We start from the raw sequence: 25,649 nt of genomic DNA, 5'->3' as shown, positions 1-25,649 counted from the left end.
GCCGAATTTACTATAGTTATATATATATATATATATATATATATATATATATATATATATATATATATATATATATATACTTTGATAGGTTTCGCCCATTATTGGCCCAGGCCATGTCTAACTTAATAGCACCACCTGGTGCTATATATATATATATATATATATCCGCCATTAGGTGCATAATCTTGAAATTCAGTACAATCTGCCTGCCAAAATTACACCTTTACTTAATTTTGAGCCCCTAGGAACAGCTGTCTGCCCTGAAATACCATAACCTCTCCCCTAGTTTTCAGTACCTTTTGTACTCCATGTAAATCTCTTGAATCTCTTCAGTAAATATATAAATATCTTTATGTTTATATACGAATGTTCATCATCTGAATATTTTCCGTTTTTGTTTCTCTCTCATGTATATATATATGTGTGTGTGTGTATGTGTATGTGTGCGTTTGTACGTGTGTGTGTAACATATGATATAATTATAAACAGGACAACATTTAACCATTTCTCCGCAGACTAAAAGAAATTATGAACAACCTTAATCGAATTTGAAACTTATTGGGTTCTCATCAGAGGTGTCTACATCATTCTGACAGTCTCCAGAGAAACAAGCAGGCAAACTGTTTATTTACTCAACAAATGCAGCAGTTACTCTTTGAAGGAGTCCCTAATTTGAATACCGAAAGTGTTTATCACTCTATAAATAACAGCGGCCTGTCAACAGGAATCTTAGTCCACACAGTATCAAGGTATGATATAACAAATATGTAACATATGGTATAATTATAAGCAGGACAAATTTTTTGCCATTTCTCTGCAGATTGAAAAACAATGATGAACAACCTTAATCGATTTTCGAACCTTATTGGGTTCTCATCAGAGGCGTCTACCTCATTCTGACAGTCTCCAGAGAAACAAGCAACCATATATATATATATATAATATATATATATATATATATATATATATATATATATATATAATGGCGTTAGATATAAAAGGATTTGATAAAACTAGTCTATAAATTAAAACTGACCCCATAAAAAACAATGACAAGCAATAACAAGTCTTTCTGCCAGATAACTTAGTAGGTTCTAAGCTGAAGGGAAGGCAGCGTGCTCTTTCTCTATCTCCTTAACCCCTTGGAGATTTTAGGTAAAATTAAACAAATGTGTCCATCTGTTTTAATTTACTTAATTTCTATGTCTTTGTGCAGCTGATGATTGCTCTGCATTTAAATTGATGTAATGACTGCATTGCTCAATTAAATGGAGTTGCGTGAAACGATCGTACTGCATTACCTCTCGATATCCGTGTTGCTTATTTTGATTTTAATGAACTTATATTGAAATTGTATGGATAATACCGTACTAAATTCTGGTGCCTCAACTTACGTACCATATTCATCTGAAATCTAAACTTTTGCTGAACTCATCTACCATACACAAACGATATATATATACGTATATGTATATATATATATATATATATATATATATATATATATATATATATATATATACATATATATATATATATATATATATATATATATATATATATATATATATATATATGTAGCAAATAAGAAAATGGAGGAGAACAATAGGTGGTTCATCAACTTTTAGACATTAAATTATTAACTTATTTATTTATGTATTTACTAAACTGATATTAATTTATGTCTAAAAGTTTATGAACCACCTATTGTTCTCCTCCATTTTCTTATTTGCCATATAAATTAATGGTAAAATATCTCTTTACCTTCACCCATTTAGTACACTAGGTAATGTAATTGCAATACAATAGAAAAAACACCTGTGTATTAATAATTGGGTAATCTACCAGCAGTATATTGGATAGATATTATCCCCTAGTGGGTTGGATTCACAACCTCTGCTTTCTTGAAGTTGTATATATATATATATATATATATATATATATACTCTCACACACATACACACACACACATATATATATATATATTTGTTTATTTATTTTATATTATAGATATTTATATTATATATATATATATATATATATATATATATATATATATATATATATATATATATATATACTTTTATTAAAGCTGAAAAAAATCTTCACTAACTGTTACTCAGAGTTTCACGTTACTGCTTGTCGTACAGTGTGATCATAGACTTGATCAGAACTGTCCGACGAACGATAAAGTGAGACTCTGAGTATCAGGTTGTGGAGATTTTTTGAGCTTAAAAAAAACATATTGTTCTATCTTCGGTATTCGAGTACTACCTGCTTTACACAATTTTAGCATTTACGTGATTACGTATGTATGTATGTATGTATGTATGTATGTATGCATGCATTATGTATGTATGTATGTGTATGTGTGTGTATGTAAGTATATATGTATGTATGTATGTATTTATGTATGTATGTATGTATGTATGAATGTATGTATGAAAGTATGTATGTATGTATGTATGTACGTATGTATGTATGTATGTATGTATGTATGTATGTATGTATGTATGTATGGATGGATGGATGGATGATTGTATGTATGTATGTATGTATGTATGCATGTATGTATGTCTATACAAACTTACTGTTAACATAAGTCGGGATACAAAGCGTACACGTAAGACAAACACAAGGACCTTAATTCTTCCTAATATCCAGTTTCGTGCGTACAATATACATAGAGAATGTGTGGAAGAGAGAGAGAGAAATAGTAAGAGAGAGATAGAGGGACACACAAGCAAAGAAATAGAGAGACAGAGGAAAAGAGGGGAAAATGATGTACATACAATATCGCCCTATTAGTGAAGGAAACTTAATTTGAAGTAGGATTAAGTAAGTACTTAACTTTTAATTTATAAAACATTAATATATCAAATATATAAAATCATAAACAGTATTAGCGTTAAAGACTACGAAATGCTGAAAGTGTTCACTTCCAAAGTTTCGTATGGATCGATTACATGTATGTTGAGTAGGGGTTAAGCTCAGATTATATCTGTGTAGGTGTATGTGTGTTTGTGTGTGGGGTCGGTATATGTATTTATATGTACTGAAGGGTGTATGAATATATGTATGGATGTATATATATATATATATATATACATATATACATGTATATATACGTATAAACATATATATATATATATATATATATATATATATATATATAGGTATACATATGCATGTATATATTATAAACATATAACCATGTATGTTACATATACATATATATGTACATGCATATGCGTGTGTATGTGTGAGTCGTGTGCATGCGTTTGTGAGTGTATGTGAGTGTATGTATGTGCGTGTTTATGTGTGTGAGTGTGTATATATGTGTGTGTGTATAGGTATGAGTGTGAGTCTGTGTGTTTGTAGTGAATGGAGGTGGTAAGAGTGGAGTGAAGAATGCTAACCGAAATGTCGAGGAAGGAGACAGAGGTGTTGGAGATAGTGGAAGTGAAGTGGAGGGCTAGATGGAAAGATTGGACGAAAGAGAGGAAGGAATCTAGATGTTCGCGGGAGAGTGAGGTGGCACCGATAATGTCGTCGATGTAACGACCATATAGTTCAGGAGTGGGACCAGTGAAATTAGAGAATATTTGGGCCTCAACATAGCCAACGAACAGGTTCGCATAGTTGGGGCCCATTCGCGTTCCCATGGCCACTCCCGAGACCTGATGGTAGAACTCGCCCGCGAACGAGAAGCAGTTCAGAGTAAGGACAAGTTCGGCCAGACGAATGAGTGTGGAGGTGTCAGGTACAGGGTTATAGCGGAGGTCAAGAAAGTGTCGAAGGGCCTGCAGTCCTTCGTGGTGAGGGATAACAGTATAGAGGCTTTGGATGTCCATAGTAAAAAGGATTTTGGAGGAGCCGGGAGGAAAGGAGAAAGAGTTGAAAAGCCGGAGAGCATGGTTGGTATCGTGGATGTGGGAGGGAAGAGATGCCACTAGGGGGGCAAGGACACGGTCGAGGTATTTAGAGATGAGCTCCGTGGGGCAGTTACAGGCGGAGACGATGGGGCGGCCAGGGTTGTTAGGTTTGTGGATTTTGGGGAGGAAGTAAATGGTGGGGGTACGTGGGGTTCGCACAATTAGGTTGGATGCGGTGCGGGGGAGACGGGAGGACGAGATGAGGTCGTGGACAGTAGAGGATACCGTCTGTGTTTCAAAGTTGAAAGGATTAAGGTTTAGAAAATATGCATTAAACACAATATCCAAACCTTGTTTCAGAGTAAGTTGTGTGTCCACCAGGTGTCATCAGTTATATTTTGCATTCATCATTGGATCAACTTCCAGGAATTCCAGGGTGCACATAGAGTATATGTATTAAAGATTAATCCTTAATATATATATTATATAATAAAACAGAGTTTGTGTGTGTGTACGTTCCCTATGGAATGTACGCACACACACATTTTGGATGCATGTCTTTGAAGTCTCATATTGTTGTTGGATGCTCGAAATGAGTAGTAGACAGACAGCAGAAAGCTGATGAAGGGTCTTTTCTCTCTGTTTATTTGCCCTGTTTTCCATTTTTTTGTTGTTTACATATCTAACTCGTTTCATTATCATCATCGTTTAATGTCCGTTTTCCGTGCTAGCATGGGTTGGATGGTTCAACCGGGGTCTGGGAAGCCAAGGGGCTGCACCAGGCTCCAGTCTGATCTGGCAGTGTTTCTACAGCTGGATGCCCCTCCTAATGCCAACCACTCCGTGAGTGTAAGTGTGTGCTTTTTACGTGCTACTGGCACAGGTATCACAACAACAACTTCCATTTGATATTTATTTTGATGTTGATGTACTTGACTCAATAGGTCTCCTCAAGCACAGCAGGTCTTGTGCCACCGGTACAGAAGCCAGTCAAGGCGGCGCTGGCATCGGCCACGTTTGGATGGTGCTTTTTATGCGCAGCCAGCACAGGTATCGTAACTACAATTTCCATTTGATATTTATTTTGATATTGATGTACTTGACTCAGTAGGACTCCTCAAGCACAGCAGGTCACCCTATGATCCAAGGTAAGCAAGGCAGGTCATTCTGCAATCCAAGGCACTTTGAATGGGCTGGGGCTATGCAAGACTGGTGCAGGAAGCAGCCCGGGTCTTTGCAGTCACAGCATATATCCTGAGATCTCGGTCTTTCGTCATTGCCTCTGTGAGGCCCAACGTTCGAAGGTCATGCTTGACTACCTCATCCCATGTCCTCCTGATACCTTCAACTGTTTGGGAGTGGCACTTCTTCACACATCTCCCCTCATCCATCCACAGTACCTGACCATACCAGCGCAAATGTCTCTCTTGCACATCACATCTGATGCTTCTTATGTCCAGCATTTCTCTCAGGGTGCTCACACTCTGTCGTGTGTGCACACTGACATTACACATCCAGCAGATCATGCTAGCTTCATTTCTTTCAAGTCTACGCATGTCCTCTGCTGTCACAGCCCATGTTTCACTACCGTGAAGCATGGCAGTTCGCACGCATGCATCGTACAATCTACTTTCACTTTGAGCGACAGACCTTTAGTCACCAGTAGGGGTAGGAGCTTTCTAAACTTTGCCCAGGCTATTCGTATTCTAGTGGTGACACTCTCTGAGCATCCACCTCCGCTACTAACTTGGTCGCATACATACATATATGTATATATATATGTATATGTATATATATATATATCACCGTGATCACCGTGACCGACCAGGTTATCAGATGTTGCTACACATCGCTGGTCACAATGCGCTACGCATTGTTTTAGCCTTCAAATGACGCCACCCCGCTGGCTAAGCGAGCAGGCCAATATATATATATATACACATATATATATATGTATATATATATAGTTATATATATATATATATAATATATATATATATATATATATAATACTTAAGTCGGTATTGATAGGAAATGGCATAAATGGAATGGAATCTATATTACAAAAGCGCTATCGGCGAAATAGAATATTTTAGGGGAGGTGAAGCAGTCATTATTACCGGGTCGTTTGTAAGTTTACAAAGACAATACATGACTAAAACTGGATAGTAAAATTAATATATATATATACATGCTTGTGCATGCATGTATGTGTACGTGTGTGCATGTGTATGTGTATGCGTGATTGTGTGTGTATGAATGTGTGTGTGTGTGTATGTGTTTGTGTGAAAGAGAGAGAGAATGTAAGTTGACAAAGGAATAAACGATGATCTTAATGACCTTCATTAACTGTCTCTGCTATAAATCCTAGTAATCTCATAGTTGAGTAGTTAAGTGACACTTTATAGTTTCGACGGAGCCTCGAACATGAAGCGCACTTATCTATGATTACACTACATCTTATGATAGAAACATCTGTAAGCTAATGTAGCTCATAAGACAATTGTTTATCCCTTGTCGTCGTATTAAATATTACTGCTCTGTGTTCGACGAACGCTCCGTTCTGAAGCTTATGTACACTGAGTTCGACATTAGTTCATTAGTCTCGCTATGCTAAAGCGAAATATATACGCGCGCGTGCGTGTATGTGTGATCCACAATCGCCGTCCGACGAATATATATATCTTGTCGGAGTAACAATTATGGACTAAATGCTTAACCAAAGATTCTTTGATGTACATACATACATATATATATATATATATATATATATATATACATACATACATACATACATACATACATACATACATACATATATTTTGCATCTGCGGCTCCGTTGGCAACCTCTTGGCAAGCATACACGACTGCAAACATTGCAAACCATGCTTTCCCCATTCGCTACACTACCAGTGCGCTTTCGAGCAGCACGCTTAAATTCTTCATGCAGAATAGTGTTCTTTCAAAAGTGTCAACCCCCTCCTAAACCTTTATCCACCATCTATGGCGATGATAAGCATTGCTCTCCCTGTTGGTCTCCTGTATATAATGTATTTATGTCTCCTTTAATTAGGACTTGACACAGTCCTTAAATCGCAGCCTTGGTTTCTGCCGGAGTCTCTTTCCACAAACGTGTTACCCATATAGCATCTGTTTAGAGATCCTGCTATCCTTCATACATACACACATATACATACACACACATACATACATACATACATATAGCTATGTAGAGGGAGAAATGGATTTCATATATATATATGTGTGTGTGTGTGTGTGTGTGTGTGTGTGTGTGTGTGTGTGTATGTATGTATAAATATGTTAATGAATTTGTGTTGCATGGTTCCTGATGTGAAGTTGTGTGTTGAAACAGATATCATTGTATTTCAGGATGGTCATTTCTTTTTTATTTTTGCCAAATAAACACACGCACTATATATTCGTTCTTTACTCGTTTATAACTGTGTCCGGAAATCTTTCGTCATACATCTGTGACCTCCTCAGCAACACTTACCGTCTTCGTATGTGTTCCGCGTGTGTACCGTTGGCGCTTTTTTTCCTCCATCTTCCCTTCTTTGGATGTTTCCTTTTCCTATGTTTCTGACGAAGAGCTCCGCTCGAAACGTTAAACCCTTCTTCTTTCCTTCTTTCCTGAGCGTCCAATAACACTTTACTTGTTCCACGTCCTCGCGTTGTTGTGTTTTCATTTTCATTTTCAGAGTTGGGGGCCTTCCGAGTGGTCGTTTCCGCTAGCAAGAGCACCGCTTGACAACTGCATGTGTCCATGTTTATCGGTGCACCGTGTCATATCTGGCCCATCTCTGTTCAGGCGGTATTTGACGATCGCATTTTTCACTCCGTTTCTATACCTGCTCTGCTCAATTTGGATATGATCTCTGAAGGAGATTCTGAATATTAAATTTCCAATGGCTTTTTGCGCCGTTATTAACCGCTGTTCATTCCTCTCCGTTTTCGACAATGTTTCACTTGCATAGAGCCTTTCTGGCAGAGCCGTGCTGTTGAAGAGGTTTGCGAGAGTGGTTTTGTTGAGCTACTCTTTCAGCATGTTCTTCTTTGAGTTGAAGTCTCTCAAGCCTAATTTTCCAAGAAATTTCATTATTCATATTGCTACCCATGGTTATAGCCTGGCAGAGAAACACATAACCTTCCGCCTCCTCAACTTTATCACCTTCATCCACAACTTGCCCAGGTGTCATATACTCGGACCGCATGTATTTTGTGTTCGTACGATTGATTCTCAGGCCGACCGCCGAACCTCTGATGTCCAACTCGTCCAGCATGGTTTGTAACTGCCTGTTACCTTCTTCGATTAGCATAATCCTGTCTGCGAGCCGGATTGCGCGAACAGCTCGCCATTGATTTACACGCCGCCGTCCCAAATGATGTGTCTGATAACCATTTCGAGACACGCCGTGAAGAGCTTTAAAGACATATCCCCTTCTATGTTGTCATTCTCGATCGTGTCACGAACGAGTGATGTTAACAAAGTCATGTTCATAGTTTATCCCGAATTTGCCTCCCTACGGAGGTTCATGTACTGCGCCGCAACACTTTGCTTCTCGAGGGACTGTAGCACCGCATTGATCACGGCACTATCGTAGACCTTTTAGTATTCAATGAATGCGACGCACAGAGACAACCGGAACTCTTTCGCTCGCTTCAACAAGTGTGTCAGTGTGAATATGTGATGCATAATGCTGAATTTCCTTCAAAAACTCGCCTATTTTCTTGGTTGTTGTTCATCAAGCTGTTTTGATAATCAGCATACAATTATATTCGCAAACATTTTACATATCTGAGACAGGAGGTATATTGGACGATAGTTCATGAGATCTTCCCGATCACACTTCTTGTCCGAAAGAATGATATTCGACTCTTTCCATTGGTTACAGCTGCTCACCGCCAGCATGCAGCATTTTGGATGTTATATCGTCGCTGCACGGTGTTTTGCCCTTTTTCATCAGCTTTACTTTACCCACAATATTCACGCGCTGTTCCCCCGACGTTTAATGCAGTGTCTTATCCCTGATCTTATCCAGCACAATCTTCACATGCACAAGGCGGTTGTTGCTTCCTGTGTTGAACAGCGCTACAACTGAGACGTTTTGCAACATTACCAAGATGTAGCCGACGTCGTTTCGGTCCCTTGCGTTCGGTGCTATCCAGGTTCATCTCTTCTCCATCTTCTTCAATAGGTTGTTCCTGAAGTAAAGCCTTTTCGCCTCTGGTATGATGACGAATTGCTCTCCTCTCTCATTCTGCTCTCCGAGTCCGAATTAACTTACGAAGACAAAAATACAGTAAAACGATTTATTTTGCGGGAAAAAATTATCTTAATCTCAAATATACTAACTAGTGTGATGATTTAGGCGGAGGAAAAGTTGATATAATACAAGACTAATTAAATTTGTAGTTGATTGTGGTTAATCCTGTTAAACTGTTTCATTGTTGAAGTTCTCTTATTCCATAATAGAGGAGAAATTACGTTTAATATTTTAAGTATTACACGGTAATGATATATGTGCTAACTCTGCCTAATTCAGTTCTTTCAAGGGTTGATTAACCCGAAATTAAGGTTACTAGACAAAGTAACATATGACCTAAAAGTTCATTTTACAGTGTGCAAAGTGCTAAGTATTCTGGCGTCAATACCTTAGATAACGGCGATTTTGTTTTAGCAAAGTATCAGGCACTAATACATTATGGATTTTTATGTATAAGAGTCAGATGTTTTATACATATATGCAATGATATAAGATAATATACTCTATGATTTTTAACGGTGCCAAAATTTTAATCTACAGTGATGATGATAAACTTTCGAATATCAGATTACTTTAAGAACATTTCAAATACTTTTCTTTCAACAGTGGATTGCATCAGGCATATTTTGATGATCTAGAACAAGATATATATAGAACTTTACCTACCCCACCACACACACACTTAAAAAAAATTTACAGATTTTAATCCGTTACCAGTCCAAAACATTTTCATAGGTTTGTCCGATGCGTCCACGTTTGTTTTCAGACTTTAAGTTAACTCTTCATTCATATATTCTGAGTAATATAAACCCCAAGTTATTCTTGTAGTCGAATGTAATTGGAAATATGTATCATATGTGATGTATGGACGCTAGGGAAATATACTTTGTGCGTCATATGTGATTCATAAGTAGGCAAAATACTGATTTTAGATTTTGGCACGAGGTCAGCAATTTCGGTGGAAGCGTGAATCGATTAGATCGACCTCAGTGCTCAACTGATACTTATTTTAGTTATCCACGGAAGGATGAAAGGCGAAGTCGGCTTCGGCGGAATTTGAACCCTGAAGGTGAAGACGTACGAAATGCCGCTAAGCATTTTGCCCGACGTGCTAACAAATCTGCCAGCTCGCCGTCTTGGACAGGCAAAATATTAAAAGTAGCTAAACATTTCTTTTGCACTTTTAATTTCTTTACACTAAGATAAACATCGATGTCTCTATGTTTTTCATACTATGTGTTTCAATCATTAGATTGAATGTTTTAAGTCGAATAAATTGATTCCAGTGCTTTTTTTTTAAAGCTTGGTACTTTAAAAGTACACACCGCTAAGTTACGGTACGTAAACACACCAACAGACAGACACACACACGCATACACAAACAAGCGCGTGCGACCTCACACGTACATACATACATTCATACACATGCACGTACACACACACACATATATATATGTGTGTGCGCGCGTTCCTTGTGTGTTACAGAGTGCATACATATATATGTGTGCATTTAACTGTGTGTGTGTAATGTAGCTTCCAGGCCATATAATATTTTTCTGTCTCCATTTATATAATTATATATTTTTATTAATATGATAAAATCATTTTTTAATAATGATTTATATTTCTATGTAATATATGTATTACATAGAAACTATTGCAAGGCATTATAATGTTTTATCTATCTATCTATCTATCTATCTATCTATCTATCTATCTATCTCTCTCTCTCTCTATATATATATATATATATATATATATATATATATTATATATATATATATTCTGCAAATATCTGAAGAATTAATATAAAGACTACTTTGTATTCTGGTGTCCTTGAACATCGACTGTGCATATGGCCGTGTGTATACATAGATGCACACATATGTATGTATATAACAACATGAATACATAAACAGATGTATGTGTGTGTACGTGTGTGTATGCACATACACTTATATGCATTAACGCGCGTAGGAAGAAGTTTGCTTCTCAACCACTCTCTGCCAGGTTCAGTCCTACAGCGTGTTACCCTGAGCAAATGTCTTCTACTCTAGCACTGGTCGACCAAACGAAACTGAAAGAAGTCGACGCTATATATATATATATATATATATATTCTGCAAATATCTGAAGAATTAATATAAAGACTACTTTGTATTCTGGTGTCCTTGAACATCGACTGTGCATATGGCCGTGTGTATACATAGATGCACACATATGTATGTATATAACAACATGAATACATAAACAGATGTATGTGTGTGTACGTGTGTGTATGCACATACACTTATATGCATTAACGCGCGTAGGAAGAAGTTTGCTTCTCAACCACTCTCTGCCAGGTTCAGTCCTACAGCGTGTTACCCTGAGCAAATGTCTTCTACTCTAGCACTGGTCGACCAAACGAAACTGAAAGAAGTCGACGCTATATATATATTATATATATACTAATAAATTGAGGGTATAATCATTAAAATGATTGTATCAGTGGCTAGCGTATAAAAACAACCATATCGGTAAAAATAATTTTTACCGATATGGTATATAAGTATGAAAAATATAATTATAATTAAGGGCGCGAGAATGCCAGCGCCTATACGCTAGAAGTAGATGTCAAATACATATAATCCACTCTAAATATTTTCTCTCTTTATAACCCAAGGTCAAATGCGAAGTAATGAGCAAGAAGATTTACAAAATTTCGGGAAATGATGGATATATTGGTATCTACAGTTCTATATTTAAGAGATGAGGAATTATGGAACCTTATTTACATTATTTACATTTGACGGATATTTGCTCTCATCTTGTTTGTTGTTAACGCAAACTTTCGGCTGATATAACTTCCAGCCTGCATCAGGTGTCTTGGGGAAATGTCGAACCTGGGTTCTTATTTGTAAGGTATTTCCCCATGGCACCTGATGAAGGCAGGAGGGTATATCAGCCGAAACGTTGTATTAACAACAAACAAGATGAGAACAAGTACCCGTAAAATGTAAATAATGTAAATAATGTATATTGGTATCTGTACGCAAAAAGTTATCAGTATGTATATGTACTTTTCGCCTGTATATTGTCGGTATATCTCTACTGAGGAGTGTAAAGTTATCTTTATTACATAGCATGAATCTTAAGATATAGGATTATCCGAAATTTTGTAAATCTTCTTGCTCGTTACCTCGCATTCAACCTTGGGTCATAATAGAGAATAAATTTAGAGTGGATGGTAGGTATTTGACATTTCCTTCTAGCGTATAGGCACTGGCATTCCAGCGCCCTTAATTATAATTATATTTTTATAATTATGTACTTAATATATATATATATATATGTGTGTGTGTGTGTATGTGTATGTGTGTGTGTGTGTGTGTGTGTGTCTTTTTTATGTTTGTCCTCCACCACCTCTTGGTAAATTGTGTTGGTTCGTCTACATCTCTTAGATCTCCACAAATTACTGGTTTCGGCATAGAATAAGTACCAGGCTAAAATTAATAAGTATTGAGGTCGATTCGTTCAACTAAAACTCTTCAAGACAGAGCATCAGCATTGCCTATGCCAAAGACTGAGATAAAAAGCATATATATATATATATATATATATATATATACAAGGGTTGGTCAAAATAATGGAAACACCTGGCATCAAAGCATCATAATTTTGAAATAGCTATATAACCGTCAAAAGCTTTATTTTTATGTTTTTTTTTATTCATTATAAGTGTTGCTTAATACGCTTTGCTAAAATTGCTGTTTCTTTTCAGATATCACCAGAAAAAGGTAATTAAAATTCATTAAAATGACAGATCTAACGGACTTCCAAAGAGATCAAATTGTCAAATTGTTCGTAGTCATATGGCAGGCGCTAGCGTAACGAAAACAGCCGAAACGTTTGCTGTATCAAGACGTACTGTCTGGAAAATAATGACAGCCTTTGAGAAACAGGGAAAAAAATTCCTTGTCGAAACAAAACTCCTGAAGAAAACCAAAACTTTCAGATAGGGACCGTCGGACTCTTACGTGAATTGTTAGAAAGGATCACAAAAATACAGCTCCCAAAATTACGGCAGAGCTTAATGACCACCTCGAAAACCCAGTTTCCACAAAAACTGTTCGCCGGGAGCTGCACAAAGCCGGATTTCACGGGAGGGCAGCAATCAGAAAACCACTAAGTTCAAAAAGAAACGTTGCAAAGCGTTTAGAGTGGAGTAAAAACCTACAGAATTGGTCTCTAGAGCAGTGGAAGAATGACTCTCGGGCGAGTTATCTTTACCTAATTTCCGACCACCGGCCGAGTATATGTCTGGAGACAGCCATAAGAAGCATTTGACCCAACTGTTAAACATGGAGGAGGATATGTGATGATCCGGGGGTCTGTATCTTGGAAATCCGCCTGCCCAATGGTTTCCCTTCATAGCAGAATTAATAGTCAAGACTATTTAAGCACTTTATCTAACGAAATTCATCCTATGGTTGCAGAAATGTTTCCGGAGGGAAACGCAATCTTTCAGGATGATAATTCACCAATTCACACAGCTAAAGTTGTTACTGAATGGCATGAGGAACATTCTAGTGAAGTTGAAGATCGTATCTGGTTATCACAGGCCCCAGATCTCAATATTATTGAATATTTATGATGCATTTTCGAAAAACAAGTAAGGAGTCGATATCCTCCACCGCCATCACTACAAGAACTGGAGACTGTTTTAGCTGAAGAATGGATGAAACTTCCTTTGGAAACAATTCAAGCTTTATACGATTCCATACCCCATAGAATTCAAGCTGTAATAACTGCCAAAGGCGGTCCTACCCCATATTAAAATAAATGTGTTTGAAATTTTAATGTGTTTCCATCATCTTGTCTAACCCTTGTATATATAATGGCGTGCATTCTTTGCTGGCATATGACGGACAAAGTTGTAAATCTTAACGAGAAACCCGCTAACTGATGATTTCTGGGTGTAATTTTTGTGATAACCTGTCTACATCCAACTATAGTCATTCAAACCCACCATTGTTGCTATCACTACCAGAAATGCAGTGAGCCAGTAATTGGATTGCTGGAACTCTCCGAGGAAGAGTCAGAAAGTAATGCAGATTTTATTTGCATTAATCTTTGGTTTCCTGTCGCATGTACCTTTACAAATCAAAAATGTAATGCAAATAAAATTTGAATTACTTGTTAACTAAACATCTTACAAACAGCGCTGTTGTTGTTTAGCAAATACGAAACAAAATATCAGAAAATTAAATAATATTCTTTTAAATTTGTCGAAAGTTTTATATGACAAGCATACTGACAGCGAGTTGACAAACAAGAGACGAGCGATCGACATACAAATGTATAGGCAATGGGTGAACATTTAAGGAAAGCAAAGGCAATAATGAAACGAGGAACGAGTAAACAGACAATGAGGATTTAATATATGAGCAAGCAACAAATGAACAGGCAACTAGCTAAACGAATGAACATACAAGACTAAGCAGACGTGCGAACTGGTACACGAGTAAACAAACAGACCAGTAAGAAGACAACGTATGAACAGGCAACGAATGACAGCGAATGAATAGATGAGTGGACATACAATGATTGAACAGACAAGTGGTAGTGGTGGTGATGCTGCTGATACTGGTAGCGCAGGTGCTGATGTTGATGTTTGAGCTGCCGTTTGTGCTGGTGCTTATAGCATAGCAGTTATATTATTATGGTTGTTGAAGTGCAGCCCCAGATCAGCGCCGATCGAGAAGTCCTATAACACAATCAGCCAAATGACCCATATATCCAATTTCCCCGTTATACAAAATCTCCGTCTGCTTGAATGAACTTGCTGCACATTACAATATGCAATGATGAATCTAATGGAATGCAGTGTGATTATTTGGACATATTGCACTCTCTCTAATATACAATCTATATCTATGTCTGTAAATACTGGCGATATAACAGTAGACACAAATAAAGGGAATTCCGTCGGAGCATGACAGTTGCTGCTTATCCATAAGTATTTTTGATAGGATGTATCCCTGCAAAGTATTTGGGGTCGAGCGAGGCAAATGATATTGGAAATATGTGTGTGTTTCTGTATTTATTTTTGTTTGGGATAAGTGTTGTCATTGTTGCCTGTGTATCTCTGTTGCAATGAATTCGGTATTTTACAAGTTTTGTTGGTCTTGCAGCTTGAGTATTTTTATTTCGTCTAGATGCTGGTCTGCGGCTGTTGGCTGTGTACAACCAGCGTCTTGCAATGCTCTGTGTTCGTAGTTTATTGTGACGTGATTGAGTGCCCAGTTAAGTTTAATATGGTTTATTTGTTTGTACATCATTGTTAAATTCTTTCTGCTTTCTCCAAGTATTTCTTTATTAAATCTTCAGTGCATGATGTGAATATTTTGGTGAGTTTGTGTGTATTTGCCAATATTTTATTTCGATCTGAGGGGAATGTTTTTGCTGTTGAGTGTGATAGTTGTATATGAGTTCCTATATAAAAAAAAGCAGTACACTTACTAGGTGCTACTTTAAGCATGTTGCTCTGGAACCAGGTTTTAATGTAATTTAAGTAGTGTTACAGTGCTTATTCAACAGAGAGTGAAGAATAGTGTAAGAATTGGGACGTGATGTCTTTTGCATTGGATACTGTACATATTTTGTGTAATGGTGTGGGAACGCCTTATTTGTGCGCGGGGTGAAAAGGACTGGTGAAAAAACCTAGGTGAGTTTGCTGAGTCTTGTGATACTGCATGCCTTGGATGTGTTATCTTTGCACACCAAATGATAAGCTTGTCAAGCAGTTTACGCGGCTTCTTAAGGTGGTGCTGAATATTTTGTATGAGTGTATAGTCGACGGCCCACTCCGATGGTAAAAATGAGTAGTACCTGTTTTTCAAAAGGTCAGCCTTGTCACACTCTGTACTAAGCTAAATCTCCCTGAAAACTATGTTAAGAGTACGTGTGTCTGTAGAGTGTTCAGCCACTTGCACGCTAATTTCACGAGCAGGTTGTTCCACGGATCGGATCAACCGACGCAGTGTCAGCATAGTAAGACAACAGAGCCGAAGGTTTTGCTAGTCTTAGTAGTAGTTAAAAGAGTGGAGCAAATAAATGATTGTATGACAGAATCGGGTCCCTTATAATAGTTTTGTTCTATGTATCGCAATTTTGGTCACTCGCCGCATGAAAATTCCATAAAAGGACAGAAAATTTGCACAAAATTCGTAAGAAAATTTCGTACTGCAAAGTTTCGACAACGGTTATTTTGGTATTTTGAAAATTGAAACGTCGTGATAATTTTAATCATGAAATACATATTCTAAATTCCGAAATACTCTAAATATATTAAATCTAGGTTAAGTTGTAAAAATATTGCTATGCAAGTATTTCATGATAATCACTTAATGCTTGAAGATTTTGATAAAGGTTTTTAATTTCTTTAATCTGTTTTCATTTTAGATGATGTAAAAGAGTTTAATAGCAATTCTGTTAGTAATAAAACAATTTATATAAATTTTGCATCCAACTCAGTTTTGACTACCTTTACAAATTGAAGCATTGTCAGATCTGGATGGTATCTCACAGTTTTTCCTTTAAAAATTTTTAAGGTAAAGCTCCCTAACTACAGTCAAAATGTGTTCAAATAGAAACAATTCCCATTGAGCTGGAAAATTTCGAAAACCATTTACACAAAAAGGGTCGCAGTCTGTCGACCTATTAATTAATTTACTCGGTAGGCCAACTAAATTTATCGAATCCATATTAGCATATTTCTAGACACAAATAACATTATATTCAATTGAAAGTTTGTATTCTTAGCGAAAAGCTAGTTTATTTTTGATGCGTTTAAGTGACTAACACAAATTAATAATAAATTAGCAGATTTTGTAATGTTTTATGTTTGTAACAGATTTCAAAAACAAATAATTACTATAGTGTGATACGTAAATTTGTGAATTTACGGCAATATTAGTTGAATAGATCTCAATTTATCTATTTTCGCATAAATGTTTAATTGCTTCCGGAGTGCTGTAAGATAGTTTATTATGTCAAATCTTATTTTTATCCCATATGACCTAAAATCTGTACTTCAAATTCTAATAAAATGTTATATGCACTGTTACCATACCACTAGGCAATGACCCTTCGATTATCAAATAATAAATTTAACATTTAGAAATATTTCTAAAGACTTTATCTGGATAAAAAAAATTAATTATTTTCCTCGTTTAACCCTTTAAATGTCAAAAGCATTTTCATAAGTTTGCCTCACGCGTCTATGCTTGTATTCAGACTCTTAGAGCTTGTTTCAAACGTGCTCAGTAATATAAAACGTTCCTTTCATAAGTGCCAAGATATTCTCGTGGTTGAAAAAATTAGGAATGCGAATTATATATGATGCATGGGCACCAGGAAATATATTTTGTGTATAATACAGGATACACAGGACAAGCGAAGTGTTAAGTGTTATTTGAAGCATCAGGCGAATGGAGAAATAACATATTTAACCATGGTATATAGAATAATTAATAGACAGTTATTTCTTTAGAATTTTCTTTTTTACATTGAGGTTTTTATCAACGCTCAAGTGGTAATTTTTTAACATATATATTTTCATTAACCTTTAAAACTAACTGACAAATAATGTACTTTCGTAGCCTTCACTTTTACGTTTCAAAAACTACGTTGGATAACTGGCCCTGCTGCATGCTTAAATTTTTATTGATACATTTTTATTAAAAATTATTTTTGTTGTTTTGTTAGGTAATTATTTTAGTTTTATTTTTCCTAAATACACTTAAATTAAAATTTTTTAGCTATTTTTTTGAAAATCTTTCTTTATGTTAATGAAGCTATTTAATCATGAAAAGCTTTGAGATATTTTTATAGCTTATTTTTTTAAATAATTTTCTTTCAAGATCATGAAAAAAAATCCAATTATTTTCTATATTATCAGGTTCTACCATTATGCTATATTACTGATATAATATGTTGCTGTATTGATGAAAACATTTTATTTTCACAAAGTGTAGGTTATAGTAATCTATACAACAATCGTACATTTCTTTTTTGAACACGTAATCGTTTATTTTATGACACTGTATCCATGTAAATAATAAATGCATTCAATGCAGTAAAAATAAACATCAACTTGAAAGTTAACAACCCTTTGAAACCTTTTTCAATCAACAAGTGAACGGAGTACTATATGTATGAAAGGTCAGATTGTTTGTTGTTGACCCCATCATGTATTTTCTGATTTGTGTATAGTGTAGAGCTTGAGTGTTGCAATTTGGGATCGCGGATGTGTCTATTTATAACGGTAAAAATTTTTCTTACTATACACATCCTGTTTATGGATGCGTATATCTTTCTGCATGTTGTTTACTTGAGTTTTATACATACATACATACATACATACATACATACATACATACATATGAGCAACATTCCTTGTCTGATAACCTAGAATACATGTCCAAAGGAGTCGCACGACTCTACTGCAACGTGTTATCAGATGAAAGAGTGAACCTATATGAGCAAAATATTATGCATGGGTATATTATTGAACAGAAAATATCAACCAAATATCTGATGCACAAATGGGATAGATATGCAGAAAAGAAACACAGTAAAATGTGACAATCAATGCAGACTTTGTGGAGTTAACAATGAAAATATCACCCACATCATAAGCAATTGTCCGAAAATGTCATCACGGTAAAATCTACCGATGGGAGATGATAATGTGGCTGGGACACTCTATAATGAAATCTGTTGGAAGGATAACCCCAAGGACAAAGAAATAAGAACCCACAGTATGGTAGAAGCCATAGCCACTCATAATAAAAAGGAGTTCTGGTGGAATGTCCCAGTGAAGACCTCAATAAAATCTAAGTACAACAGACCTTATATAATGATTTGGGATAGAGAAGAGAAACTGTGCGCAGTTGTGGAAATAAGCTGCCCGGCGGTTGTTCAATGAAAAAGAGAATACCTATGCTGAACTACTGAAAAATCTGCAGTTACCCTATCCAGATTACAAGCTCAGGCTTATACCTGTAATTATATATATATATATATATATATATATATATATATATATATATATATATATATACGACGGGCTTCTTTCAGTTTCTGTCTACGAAATCTATTCACAAGGATTTGGTCGGCCCGAGGCTATAGTAGAAGACACTTGCCCAAGACACCGGGACAGAACCCGGAATCATGTGGTTGAGAAGCAAGCTTCTTACCACACAGCCACGTAAAGTCACCACAGATTTTAGCGTCATGTTAGATTTTGATCAGTGGAATGATTTCTCTCTTCTGTTCACGAAAATGTTAATTTACAATATATTTATAGTGTATGCAAACTCAGACAGATCTAACCAGTCTGTCTACTTTGCATAGCAGAAAGACTATTAACTTGTCACCGCAAGCATTGTATGCAATTCAGATAAACCAGTTTAGCTCTGCCCGAATTTGTATGAATTGTATATAGATATAAGCTAATAATCTCTTGTGGAGTATCCTGTCCTTAGGGAAGATGAAAAAAGATACTAATTTATCAAACTGTTTCCTCTTTTCTGCCCCAGGAACGATAGAAAATCTGTGGCATAATATTTTTGTTTAGTACTCACAACCGTGCTAAACTGTATACTTAATAACAAAATATATGATTTACGTATCTTAACTTACATTTCAATACATCCTTCAAGATATCCTTCACACATACAGTATATCCATATATATATAACAAAGGGTAAAATTAATTAATTAAAAAGTAATCAATAAATTTCTCCAAGTAGAATTCGGTATGAAAACAGGACCGTTACACGGTAAATTTTTAGTAATACTAATAAAAAGGGTTCAGCAAAGAATTGCCTCACCACACACCGAAGTTCAGAAATAGCAGCCAAAAATCTTAGCCATTTCTTCTACTTTAAAAAGGGTCTTTTTAAAGTATTTTGGTTTCTCTGGAAGACCCTTTTTAAAGTAGAAGAAATGGCTAAGATTTTTGGCTGCTATTTCTGAACTTCGGTGTGTGGTGAGGCAATTCTTTGCTGAGCCCTTTTTATTAGTATATATATATATATAATCGAATTAATATTAACTTTTAATATTATCGATTTAAATATATAGTCACGAAACGTGCGTAGTCAATTTAATGTTTATTTAATTTAGTGATTTTTTAGAATAATATTTATTATAATAAATTCAAATTCTTTCTATATGATTTATTATAGATAATATCTTTCACTATTAATTGAATTACTTAATAGAGATTTTGTCTCTTAATTATATACATCTTCCAAATCTTTTCTCTCTCACTTACTCATTCACTCTCACGCTCGCTCTCAGAGACTCATTACTACGTATTAAACTTTTCAACATGATAAAAACCTTAAATATGAAACTGCCATACCTATATCCAGCATCAAATCAGCAACGACGAAAATGAAATTGTCCGTGATTGGTGCTTAAAGTATGCTTACCTGCAAAATTGAAAAAAGAAGCACAATTAATTTAAATACAGTAAAAAGGCAAATTAATTGAGAGAAAGGGTAAAAAAGAGCGAGAGAGAGAGAGAGAGAAAGAAAGAAAGAAAGAAAGAAAGAAAGAAAGAGTGGGGAAGAGAGGAAGAGAGAGATTCATTAAGATCAATACAATTTGAGCAGTAGGTGACAAGAATTTATTCAACTATAATTTTAGGATTTAATTTGTACACTGGAAGTTAGCGAAAACTAAACAGCAGAGAATATGACACTTCACACTGTGAAACGATGAAGTTAAACATTTAAACAAGTAGATCTATGATCTATGATCAAATGAAGGGTATAACAAAGACAATTCTCGTAGCATATTCAAACATCCTGTAACTCAGTTGATCATTAAAGAAAATCTGAAAACTTCATTTCGTTTGGAGTATCTTGAACACGTCCCGATATATAAGGTCAGTTTCTTGAACAAATCCCGGTATATGGAAGCAGAAGAGGTGTGCGTCGACCTCCTAGATACAGCAGCCAATCTTTTCTCAGGCACCTTAGAAAGAACGAACGTTTTGGCAATGTTGTTTCTGATATACAGGCACTATTGGAACGCATTTGATCATATATCGTTCATCCCAGATTTGCTCGATCTTCGTTAACCAGACCGGAGATATATAGCAACAGCAAAGCTGGAATATATTTAGCGTAAATCAACTACTGAGGCTTCCTGTCTCTTCACCGTTCTAAAAAAGATGAAACCTAAAACAACGATATTAAATATGTGATGCCTGAAAACAAAAACGAGTTGATGATAGCTGTAAAACTATTGACACTGAGGGTTAGTCTGGGGTTAAACAAAACAACATCAACAACAAATACCAGAAAAGCAACTGGACATTATGTATAATCAATATAAACCAATATAACTCAACTTAATTAATTAGCAAGGAATAAATATTCGGGCCAATGTCTTTTCGTTTCCGTATTACGTCACTTTTATTTCTTTTATAATACACCGTATTTCACTACAATTAAAATTTAGGTTGTATTACTCTGAAGAGAACCAAGGTACATAAAGTTTAAATCATGGTCATTTCTCCTTACAATTTTACAATATTTAAATCAGGTTCTTACAGTCGTTACCAACAACTTAGCGAAAGTAGCAAGGACAAGGCAAATGACCCTTTTCAAGATCTCTGAGACTGGTGACAAAACCAGGGACACAGTCTACAGTCCGAGGATCTGACCTTGCAAAAATGCAGGTTCCGCTGAAGGTAGCTAAATGCCAGTTACTAGACGTAAACCGGTTAACGGATTAAGTCTAGCACCCAAGAAGAGAAACAGTTACTCTGGCTACCAAATTTCACAAACAAGGCAGTCTGTCGGTTAGATTCAATTCTTCAGGATGCACGTAGTGAGCAAAACAAGGACATGCTCTACAGTCTCAGACTGCGCGCAGTGGGGGTAAAGTATATTGAAAAACATATAGGTGCCAAATATACTTCTTAATAGCACATCTATGAATTCATCGACTAGGAGGATGTTATCGTAGACTTTTCTGTAAATATATATAGCAACAGGATAAATATAGAGACGATAAGGAATGTTAGATGCTTGACCTCCGTTATCGGCAGTAGCCATCAACGTGAGATAAGTCATGTCGACCTTTCTCTATTTACTCGCCAGAAAATCTTATTTCTAATGCTAGATAAACTGAGAATGAAGAAAGTGACTGCGCTGAATTAAAGCACTAACGACATACATCTAAGTCACAAAAAATAACAATACCAATAATATAATTCTTCTAATGTTGGCAAAAGGTCACTAGTTTTGAGGGGAGGGGAATGTCGATTACATCCTCCCCACCTACCAGTTCTTGACTTTTACTTTATTTTATCGATCCGAAGAAAATGGAAGACAAGGTCGATCCTGACAGTCTTTGAGTTTAGAACGTAAAGAGCCGGAAGAAATACTGCTAAGCATTTTGCCCAATGCTGACAGCTTCCCATATACTTTTGGTGGTCAGAAGAATTTAAGTTACATATATAAACGTGTGTATGTGTTTTTTATGTGTGTAGACGTGTTCGTGTATATATGTTTGTTTCTGTGTGCGTGTGAGCATGCGTGTGTGTGCAGTGGTGCATGACATAAAGGTTAGAGTATTCGACTCACGGGGATTCTAAAGATTGGAGTTCGATTCCCGGCGGCGCGTTGTGTTCTTGAGCAAGAAAATATTTCTCATTACTCCAGTCCACTCAGCTGGCAAAACTTAGTTGTACCTGAATTTCAAAGGGCCAACCTTGTTATATTCTGTGTCATGTTAAATCTTCCTGAGAACTACGTCGCGAATACACGTATATGTGGAGTGTTCAGCCACTTGCATGTTAATTTCATGAGCAGGCTGTTCCGTTGATTGGGTCAACCGGAACTCTCGTTGTCATAACAGACAGAGTGCAATGGCTGTGTATCCATGAACGTATTTTTGAGTATTTCATATGCAACTGATCGAGCTATTGATTTGAAAAGAACCTTGAAGTCTTCTCTGAGGAGCGATAAAAATACTGTGAAATAGTGTGTCAAAATACTCGACCTTTTTCCTTCCGCATATCGATAGTACAGAACGAAAGTGCTTACGTTATTATACGACATACACTCGGTCTTTATCACGTTTGTGTTTATTTCAGCTCTTTTGATTCACTGAAGCTTTATAAAGTGAAGCTTACAGTGAAGCTTTATGAAGTTTAAATTTACATTCAATTCTGATTTCCGATGTGCTGAGCGCCCGCACACACACACACCACACACACACACACACACACACACACACACACACACACACACTCACTCATTCACTGACTGAAATAATCAGTCGCGCGCGCATTTTTGTACAGGTTTGGTGATGGAAACAGGAAAGTTAGATCTCAAAACGTGATTAACTCAAGGGCCGAAACGTTTTAATAAAAAAATATGTATGTATGAATGTATGTATGTATGTCACTATTCCGTTTTCTTTCAAGATTTCTTGCCAATAGAGAAAGGGTCGGTTTCTAACCTAGATCCTACGATCCTCCATTGGAATTCCAACATCAACAAGAGGGTATTTTTGTATGTATGTATGTATGTATGTATATGTGTATGTGTGTTTGTATGTATGTATGTATGTATGTATGTATGTATGTATGTGTGTTTGTATGTATGTATGTGTGTTTGTATGTATGTATGTATGTATGTATGTATGTATGTGTGTTTGTATGTATGTATGTATGTATGTGTGTATGTATGTATGTATGTATGTATGTATGTATGTATGTGTGTTTGTATGTATGTATGTATGTATGTATGTATGTATGTGTGTGTGTGTGTGTGCGTGTGTGTGTGTGTACACACACACACACATAAGGGCGAAAATTGATCTGAGTCATATTTCAAATCTGATGAAGCATTTACTATAAGTCATTTTTCCCGACACCCTGCTCTTTCCTCCGGTTCACTGCTACTGCTTACGCTGCTATTGCTGTCGCTGCTGCTGCTGCTGCTGCTGCCGCTGCTACAGCTGCCGCTGATGCCGCTGATGCTGCGGTGGCTGCTATTACTACGACTACGACTACTAGAAATGTTATTTTCTTGCTAATTAATCCAATTACCGCCATCAAGTTATTTCATAGAACCAGTAGAGCGTCGGAAAAACCATTTTCCTACATTTGTTACTAGGCTTTATGTTCGAATTTCGTAGAAGTTTACATTGTCTTTTTATTCCACCTGGATCGATGCGCTAAGTACTTATTTATCACGCTTCATTAAATTCACCAGTACATATTTGCATTCTTTATTTTTTTTACCTCATTTATTGGACAATAGCTATGCTGGGGGACTATTTTCAAGCCTCGCGACACTTCATATCAATCTTAATTGTGATTTTTATTTACTTTTATTGATCATAGTTAACATCTGGTATTTCGGCATTTTTCTACTTTTTTCTCGTTTTTGGTTGCAAGGTAGACAGACAGACAGACAGGCAGGCAGGCAGGCAGGCTGGCTGACAGACAGACAGACAGACAGACAGACAGACAGACAGACAGGTTGATAGATAGATAGATAGATAGATAGATAGATAGATAGATAGATAGATAGATAGATAGATAGATAGATAGATAGATAGATAGATAGGCACTTCGACAGTCTCGATGACGAGTGTTCCAGTCGATCCGATCAACGGAACAGCTTGCTTATGAAATTAACATTCAAGTGGACACCCCACAGACACGCGCTCCTTTAACATAGTTTTGAAGGAGATTCGGCGTGACACAGAGTGTGACTAGGCTGGATCTTTTAAATACAGATGCTACTCATTTTTGCCAGCTGAGTAGACTGGGGTAATGGCGAAATAAAGTACCTTGCTCAAGGATACAACGCGCCAATTGGAATTGAGCTCACGACCTTAGAATCAGGAGCCGAATATCCTAACTACTACGATACACCTTCACCTTAAGATTGATAGCTAGATAGATAGATAGATAGATAGATAGATAGATAGATAGATAGATAGATAGATAGATAGATAGATAGATAGATAGATAGATAGGTAGGTAGGTAGGTAGGTAGGTAGGTAGGTAGGTAGGTAGGTAGGTAGTAGGTAGATAGATAGAAACTGTTTTCCTGCTTCAATCACACGAATAATCGATAACGTGAACCTCAGAGAAGTGATTCAAAAATCTGAAGCATCTAATAAAAAACTTAAGTATATTTGAAATGTTTGCTAACTGAATATAACATAAAAATTAATAAGAGGGATGAAACTATAGTTTTCCGAAAATATGTAAGGTTACCATATGAAAGCCTTGCAAACAGAACAAAACACAGCAGCAAATGTTTTACCCTGATGGCTACCCAACAAAATCGAAATGGAATTGAAAATTATTGTAGAAAAATATAACTAGATCGAAATTATTTGCAATCCGTTGACAATGGTCTTCGTATTTTATCAGACGTAAAGCATTTCGATGTTTTTA

General features: G+C 36.2%; 1 protein-coding gene across 6 annotated transcripts in view; it reads right to left on the bottom strand.

Annotated features, from left to right (window-relative positions):
- The window catches only part of LOC115217082, a 194,794-nt gene that overhangs the window by 48,383 nt on the left and 120,762 nt on the right, over positions 1 to 25,649 (bottom strand). For 2 of the 6 annotated variants that reach the window (XM_036501706.1, XM_036501709.1), the window contains exon 2: positions 20,577 to 20,646. The exons of the other annotated variants lie outside the window; for them this stretch is intronic. The gene's annotated coding sequence lies outside the window, so the exon portion shown is untranslated. The remainder of the gene's footprint in view (positions 1 to 20,576; positions 20,647 to 25,649) is intronic. 6 annotated transcript variants of the gene reach the window in all.

Source organism: Octopus sinensis, linkage group LG1, assembly GCF_006345805.1.
Source record: "Octopus sinensis linkage group LG1, ASM634580v1, whole genome shotgun sequence".
Lineage (NCBI taxonomy): Eukaryota > Metazoa > Mollusca > Cephalopoda > Octopoda > Octopodidae > Octopus > Octopus sinensis.
This window is presented reverse-complemented; position numbering and strand designations above follow the sequence as displayed.